Genomic DNA, 6,416 nt, shown 5'->3' on the forward strand with positions numbered 1-6,416 from the left:
ATTCCTTGAAAGACAACTCCCAAAGCTCATTCAAGAAACAGATAACCTGCACAGACCCATATCTATTACATAAATTGAATTCCTAGTTAAAAACTAAGCTCAGAGGGCTACACTGGTCAATTCCACCAACTATTTAAGAAAGAACTAATACTGATTCTACAAAATGAGACCATTTTATGAGATCATTTTATGGTTTTTGACACCAAAACCAGATGAAGATAACATAAGAAAACAAATCTACAGAACAATATCCCTCATGCAACTAGACACTAAAGTCCTTAACACATGCTCAAATCAAATCCAGAAATATTTTAAAGGAATAAACATCACAACCAAATGAGGTTTATCACAAGAATGAAAACTGATGCTCCTTCAATGTAATTAATCATATTAACAGAATAAAAGAGAAAAACCAGATGATCATCTCCATAGAAGCAGAAAAGCAGTTGACAAAATTCAGCACCCACTGCTGATAAAAATTCTCAGCCAACTGGGAACAGACAGGAATTTTCTCAACCTGATAAACGGCACCTACAAAAAACCTTCAGCTAATTTCATACTTCACGGTGAAATACTGAACCCTTTCCTCCTAAGACTAGCAACAAGACAAGGACGGATGTCCACTCGCACCACTGCTATTCAACATTGTGCTGACAGCCACAACAAGGATGAATCTCAAAATTATCATGCTGAGGGAAAGAAGCCAGACATAAAAAGCGCACATAGCGTACGATTACCTTAATACAAAATGCAGACTACTCTAAAATGACAAAAACTATGCCTGTGTTTTCCTGGGACCCAGAGGCAGAGCAAGGAATGGACTGTAAAGGGACACAAGGAACCTCTGGGGGGTGATGGAAATGCTGTCTCATGGCTGTACACAACTGTCAAACTCATCAAATTGTACACCTTAAACGGATATAATTTATTTTACGGAAATCATTCCTCAGTAAGTTTCGTAAGAAAAATGATTAATACGTTTAAAAACAGAGAGAGAGAAACAAATGGATAAAAAGATGAATTTCAACACTCATGAAATCTACAGAAAAGTAATCAAATGGACATTCTATCATTGAAAAATATGATATCTGCAATTAAGAAGTTATTAGACGGCTTCAAAGTAAAGCAGCCAGAACTGAAGGCGTAATTAGAGAAACTCGGGTCCAACAGAAAATATCCAAACTGTCAGACATTTGGATCTGAAACTGAAGTTCGGAGAGAAGAGAATATAAAAAAGAATGAAAACAGTACAGAGCATGAGAGACGTGGGACACGGTCAACAAGTCTCACATCTGTGTGACCAGAAAGAGAGGGAAAAAGAATGGGGAATAGCAGCATTTGAAGGAATAACGTTTGAGAATTTTCCAACCCTGATGGCAGACTCGCACAATTTAAGAAGTTCTGTGAGCCGGGAGTAGGACCCAGAGAAAACACATGCACAGGCTCCGAGACGGAAAATCTTAAAACCGGGCAAAGAAAAAAGCATGTGGCTTTCATAGAACAAAAAACAAAAGGCTGACTTTTCCACAACTTTTCCACCCCAGACCCCAGCCCAAGCCTCCAGCTCCTGCCCCTGACCTCAGCCGGCGACCCCGACCCCCCGACCCAGCCCCCCACCTCAGCTCGACCCCTGACCCCCGATCCCAGGCCCAGCCCAAGAACCCGGCTTGACCCCGGACCCCAGACCGGGTCCCTTACCTCCGCCGCGCCCCCGGCCCCGCCCGCGACCACTCACTCACCTGTCCCGCGGCAGAGGGCGTGCCCCCCCCCACCCCCCACCCCCCGGGCCGACTGGCGGGAGGCCGGGGCGGGGCTGAGGGGGGGGGGGGACGGGGCAATCCGGTCGGTGGCTCCCGAGTCCGAGGCAGTTGAGGCGGCAGCGGAGCCTGAGACGACCGAGCCCGAGGGGAGGGGAACGAGTCCGAGGCGACTGAGCCGGCAGCAGCTGAGCATCGCGCTCAAGGCCAGGCGCTGCGCGCAACGCCTCCCATCCCCTCTGCGCCGCTGACCGATCCCGCGCCGCTCGACGCCGCCGGCCCCGCCCCCAAGCACTTGGAAAGGAACCGATGAACGTCAAGGGAGTGGGGGAGGGGTGGAGCCACTGGGGACGGTGGAGGGACCGGAAATTGGGGCGTGAAGGAGGCGGGGGTCTTGGGTGGGCTGGTCACAGGCCGTGAGAGGGGGCTGGGACTGGTCACTTGTCGTAGGCGGGATCAGTGCAGGGGCGGAGCCCAAAGCCGGGCGGGCAGCAAATAGAACGGAGCAGGGCCACGGGCGGGGGTCACTGGCGGGGGCGTGACGGAGCTGGCGGGGGGGGGGGGGGGGGGGGGGTAAGCGGAGGTGGGGCCACAATGGCGGATGGAGACGGGTCCCGGGGCGGGGCGGGGCGGGGCGGGGGCCGGCCCCTGGAGGAGGTGTGCCACAGGTGGGGGAGGGACCGTGTCTGGCCGGGCCTGGCCTGGGCGATGTTACGCTCGCCTCTCCCAGCCGGCCGCGTTCTGCAGTGGTGGGTGAAGCGCGCGGTCCTCGGACCGAGACCCCGCCCCGCCCGCATCCCCACCCCGTGACCGCACCCGGCCGTCCTCCTGCCGGCCGAGTTTCTCCTGCCCCTCCCCGGGCTGGCCTCGGACGTTCCCCCTCAGCTAGCCCGCCCCCACCTGTCCCGGCCACTGCGCAGGTGCCCTTTCTTTGCTCCACGCCGGGGAATCCGTGTGCCGGGCGATGCGCGACCCTCTGCCCGCCCCGGCCAACCCAGGACGAGTGGGCTTGCGCATCCACCTTCGCCGAGCGTGGTCGACACACCTGTCCGCAGGTGACGCCAGGAGCCTGACTGAGACCATCTGAAGAGCTGGGCTGTCCTAAGGAGACACAGAATGTCTCTGCTGCTTCCTTTCATTATCCTTGTTTTATTTCTATTCCGATCATTCATTTTCGTCGAACTGAACCCTCCCGTCTTATCTGTGCATAGTGGCCTAGTCTTCCTCCTCTGTGTCCCAGAGTGACTGTTCTCTTTGAGAAGAACAGGCTCTGATTAACAAATCAGTCTTGCGTGACTACATATAAATATCAAATCATTTAATCTTTAAAGAAAACATTTTACCTATGAGGAAACTGAAGCACAAGGATGTTGACTAAGCTTGCCAACATAGTCAATGGCAACCTCAGAGTTCCAGGAGGCATTCTGTCTCCATGTCTCCCGCTCTAAGCTCCTATGCATGTTGACAGAGTTTTATACTGGTCCTTAATGACCTGCTGTTTCAAACATTGCCCTTGCTGGTGCCACAATATTTTTGGCTGGTATATAGGATTCTCAGACTTTTACGGCCTTTGATTATCCTTTAATTTTTAATAACACACTTTCTCAATTGACAAGACACAGTACAATTGAGGGAGTCTTTGTCCATACCTAAATGACCACTCTTTCTTTGGTGTATCTACTGTACTCTACACACACTTCTATCATAGCAACAGGCACAGAATTTGGCGACACACCAGTGTAGACATGGGGTGCCAGCTAAATCAGTGATTAGAGGGAAATTTATAGCCTTCAACGAGTAAATTAGAATAGAGGAAAGACTAATATCATTAATCTTAGCTTCCTTCCCAAGAACTAAAAACAGAACTATCAAACTGGAAGAAGATGAGAATAAGGCAACAGTAAATATAAGAGCAGAAATCAATGACATAGAAAAATACAATGGAAGCAAGTCAACAAGGCTAAAAGTTGTTTTGTTGATATTAATAAAATTAGTAAACCCCTCGCAAAACAGATGGAAAAAAGAAAAGAAAAAGAAGAAACCAAATTACCGATATCAGGAATCAAAACATAGGCATCCTCTACAGGTCCCACAGATGTTAACAAGATACTAAGCAGATTTTATAAATATTGAGGATAAAAATTTGACATCAGAGATCAAAATGAACCACATTTTAAAAAACAACTAATCAAAACTGACACACACACATACAGAAACATACAACAGGAAAACTTCTCTATCTATTGACTAAAGTGAATCAATTATTTAAAAATCAAATCAAACAACCAATCGACAACAACAACAACAACAAAAACCTTGCCAAGGAAAACTCCAGACCAAGACTACTGCAAGATTCCAAGTGTAAGGAAGAAAAAAGAATCACCTAAATTTTCCAAAATCTCCCAAAGAGGGAGGAAAAGAGGAAATATTTTTCACTTTATTTTATGAGGCCAGCATCAAATTGATACCACAATTTGACCAGATCATTAGGAGAAAATAAATTTATAGATCATCTCTTTCATAAACATAGATATAAATATTCTAAGGAAAATATCATTCTATGAATTTAGCCATCTATGAAAACAGAATACATCAGTACTAAGTGGGATATACTGAAAAATTCAGGGGTGATTTAGCATTCAAAATGAAATCACAGAAACCATCCCATTAGCAGAAAAGTAAAAGAGAAAATTATATCATCATCTAGAATCAATATAAAACATAATTTAATAAAATTCAATCTCATTCATTAAAAAAAACCTCTTGGGCTAGCCCTGGTAGCCTAGTGGTTAAGTTCAGCACCCTCCACTTCGTCGGCCCAGGTTAGGTTCCCGGGCACGGATCTACACCACTCGTCCGTGGCCATGCTGTGGCGGCGGCTCACATACACAAAGAAGAGGAAGATTAGCAGCAGATGTTAGCTCAGGGCGAATCTTCCTCATCAAGACAACAACAACAAAAAACTCTTAACACAATAGTAAAAGTAGGCAACTTCATCTGGTTAAGTTTGTTTAAAATGAATCTATAGCAAACATCATACTTAATGCACAGTTATTGAAAGCTTTTTCACCTGGGATGAAAACCAGACAAAGATGGCCCTTATTACTCATTTGTTCAACATGCTACTGGAAGGGGAGTCAGGGCATTAACACAGTAGAAAGTAATAAAAGGCATAAGAATCAACAAACAAGAAATCAAACTGCCAGTAGATATGGATGGTACCATTGCATGAATGGGAAATTCACCATCATCTACAATTATTACAACAAAGAGGTTAATTTTAGTAAGGTCGCTGGATATAAGCTTGATATCTAGGAATTAATTTATTGACATATGTCAACAACCCAAAAAGAGAAAATAAAACACTAAGGGCAGAATAGGAGGAAATATCTACAACAGATACGAACCAATAAAGGATCAGTTTATATTATATCTAAAAAAAAAATTCTTCACATCGCTAAGAAAACACAAAAGACCCAACAGAAAAGTGAGCGGAGAGTGACTATAAAGAAATAAAAGGTGCCGCTGCCTGTGTGTATTTGGGAAACTGTAACTCACAAGAAGTGGGGAATTGCACCGTCCAGGTGACAGGATCCACGTGGGGATGCTGATTCCATCTAGTCAGCCAAGAGTAGCAACTATTGTGTGTCAGAAGGTAGGAAATAAACCTAACAGAAATTCAGGGCCACCCTCCTCAGTGAAATTTCACCACCTCCCAGTGGTGCTGGGCATGTTATAATATCACTTTTAAAGTGAAGGATAAGTGGTGTAATCTGGCCCCTCCCCTCTTACCAACAAAAAACGCATAATGCCTGGTGGGCCTCGTTGCATTTTGGAAGCAACAGAATCCTTATTAGGCTGGATGACTCAAGCTCGTTGACCGAGTGACCTAAAAATCTGCTTGTCTCGAGTAGGGCCCAGAACAAGAGACGGCCCTGCAACAGGTCCAGGCATCGGGGTAAGCTGCTCTGCCACTGGGGCCATATGATCCAGCAGACCCAATGGTGCGTGAGGTGTCCCTGCATGTGGAGATGTTAGGTGGTGCCATTAGCAGGCCCCAATCAAGGAATCAGAACAGAGACTGTTAGGACTTGGGAGCAAAGCCCTGAGATCCACTGCAGATAATACTCTCCTTTGGAGAAACGTGTGTTGCTTGCTACTGGGCCTTAGCAGAGGCCGAATGCCTAACCATAGGCACCAAGTGACCATGTGACCTTGGCTGTCCGTTTTGAACTAGGTGCTACCTTACCTACCAAACCAGAACATTCGGTGTGCACAGCAGCACTCCATCCTCAAATGGAAGTGCTGTCTGTGAGATCAGGCTGCAGCAGGCACTGAAGGCATGATTAAGTTACATGAGGATATGGCTGAAATGTCCATGACCCCTACTCGGCCACATTACCTTCAAAGCCCCGGTAGATAGTTGTATGTCATAGCTGCACTGAGCACAGATTTCTCATCTGAAATTACACAGCCAAAACACAGTGGACCATAAATTTTTAAGTGCCGAAAGAAAAACTGTCAACCTAAAATTTTATTTCAAAAATTTTTCTTTAAAATTAAAGAGAAATAAGGACTTTTCCAGATAAACAAAAGCTGAAATAATTTGTCACCAGCTAACTTAAGCAACAAGAGATGCTAGAGGAATTGCTTCAGGAG

General features: G+C 46.1%; 1 long non-coding RNA gene across 2 annotated transcripts in view; it reads right to left on the reverse strand.

Moving 5' to 3' along the window:
• Positions 1 to 1,763, reverse strand: part of LOC131403014 (uncharacterized) — a 47,511-nt gene extending 45,748 nt beyond the window's left edge. The window contains exon 1 of one of the 2 annotated variants that reach the window (XR_009219148.1): positions 1,740 to 1,763. This is a non-coding gene — a long non-coding RNA (uncharacterized LOC131403014). The other variant, XR_009219147.1, reaches the window with a different exon arrangement.
• Positions 1,764 to 6,416: the final 4,653 nt, after the last annotated feature.

The sequence above is a fragment of the Diceros bicornis genome, unplaced genomic scaffold, assembly GCF_020826845.1.
Source record: "Diceros bicornis minor isolate mBicDic1 unplaced genomic scaffold, mDicBic1.mat.cur scaffold_533_ctg1, whole genome shotgun sequence".
NCBI classification, from domain to species: Eukaryota; Metazoa; Chordata; class Mammalia; order Perissodactyla; family Rhinocerotidae; genus Diceros; species Diceros bicornis.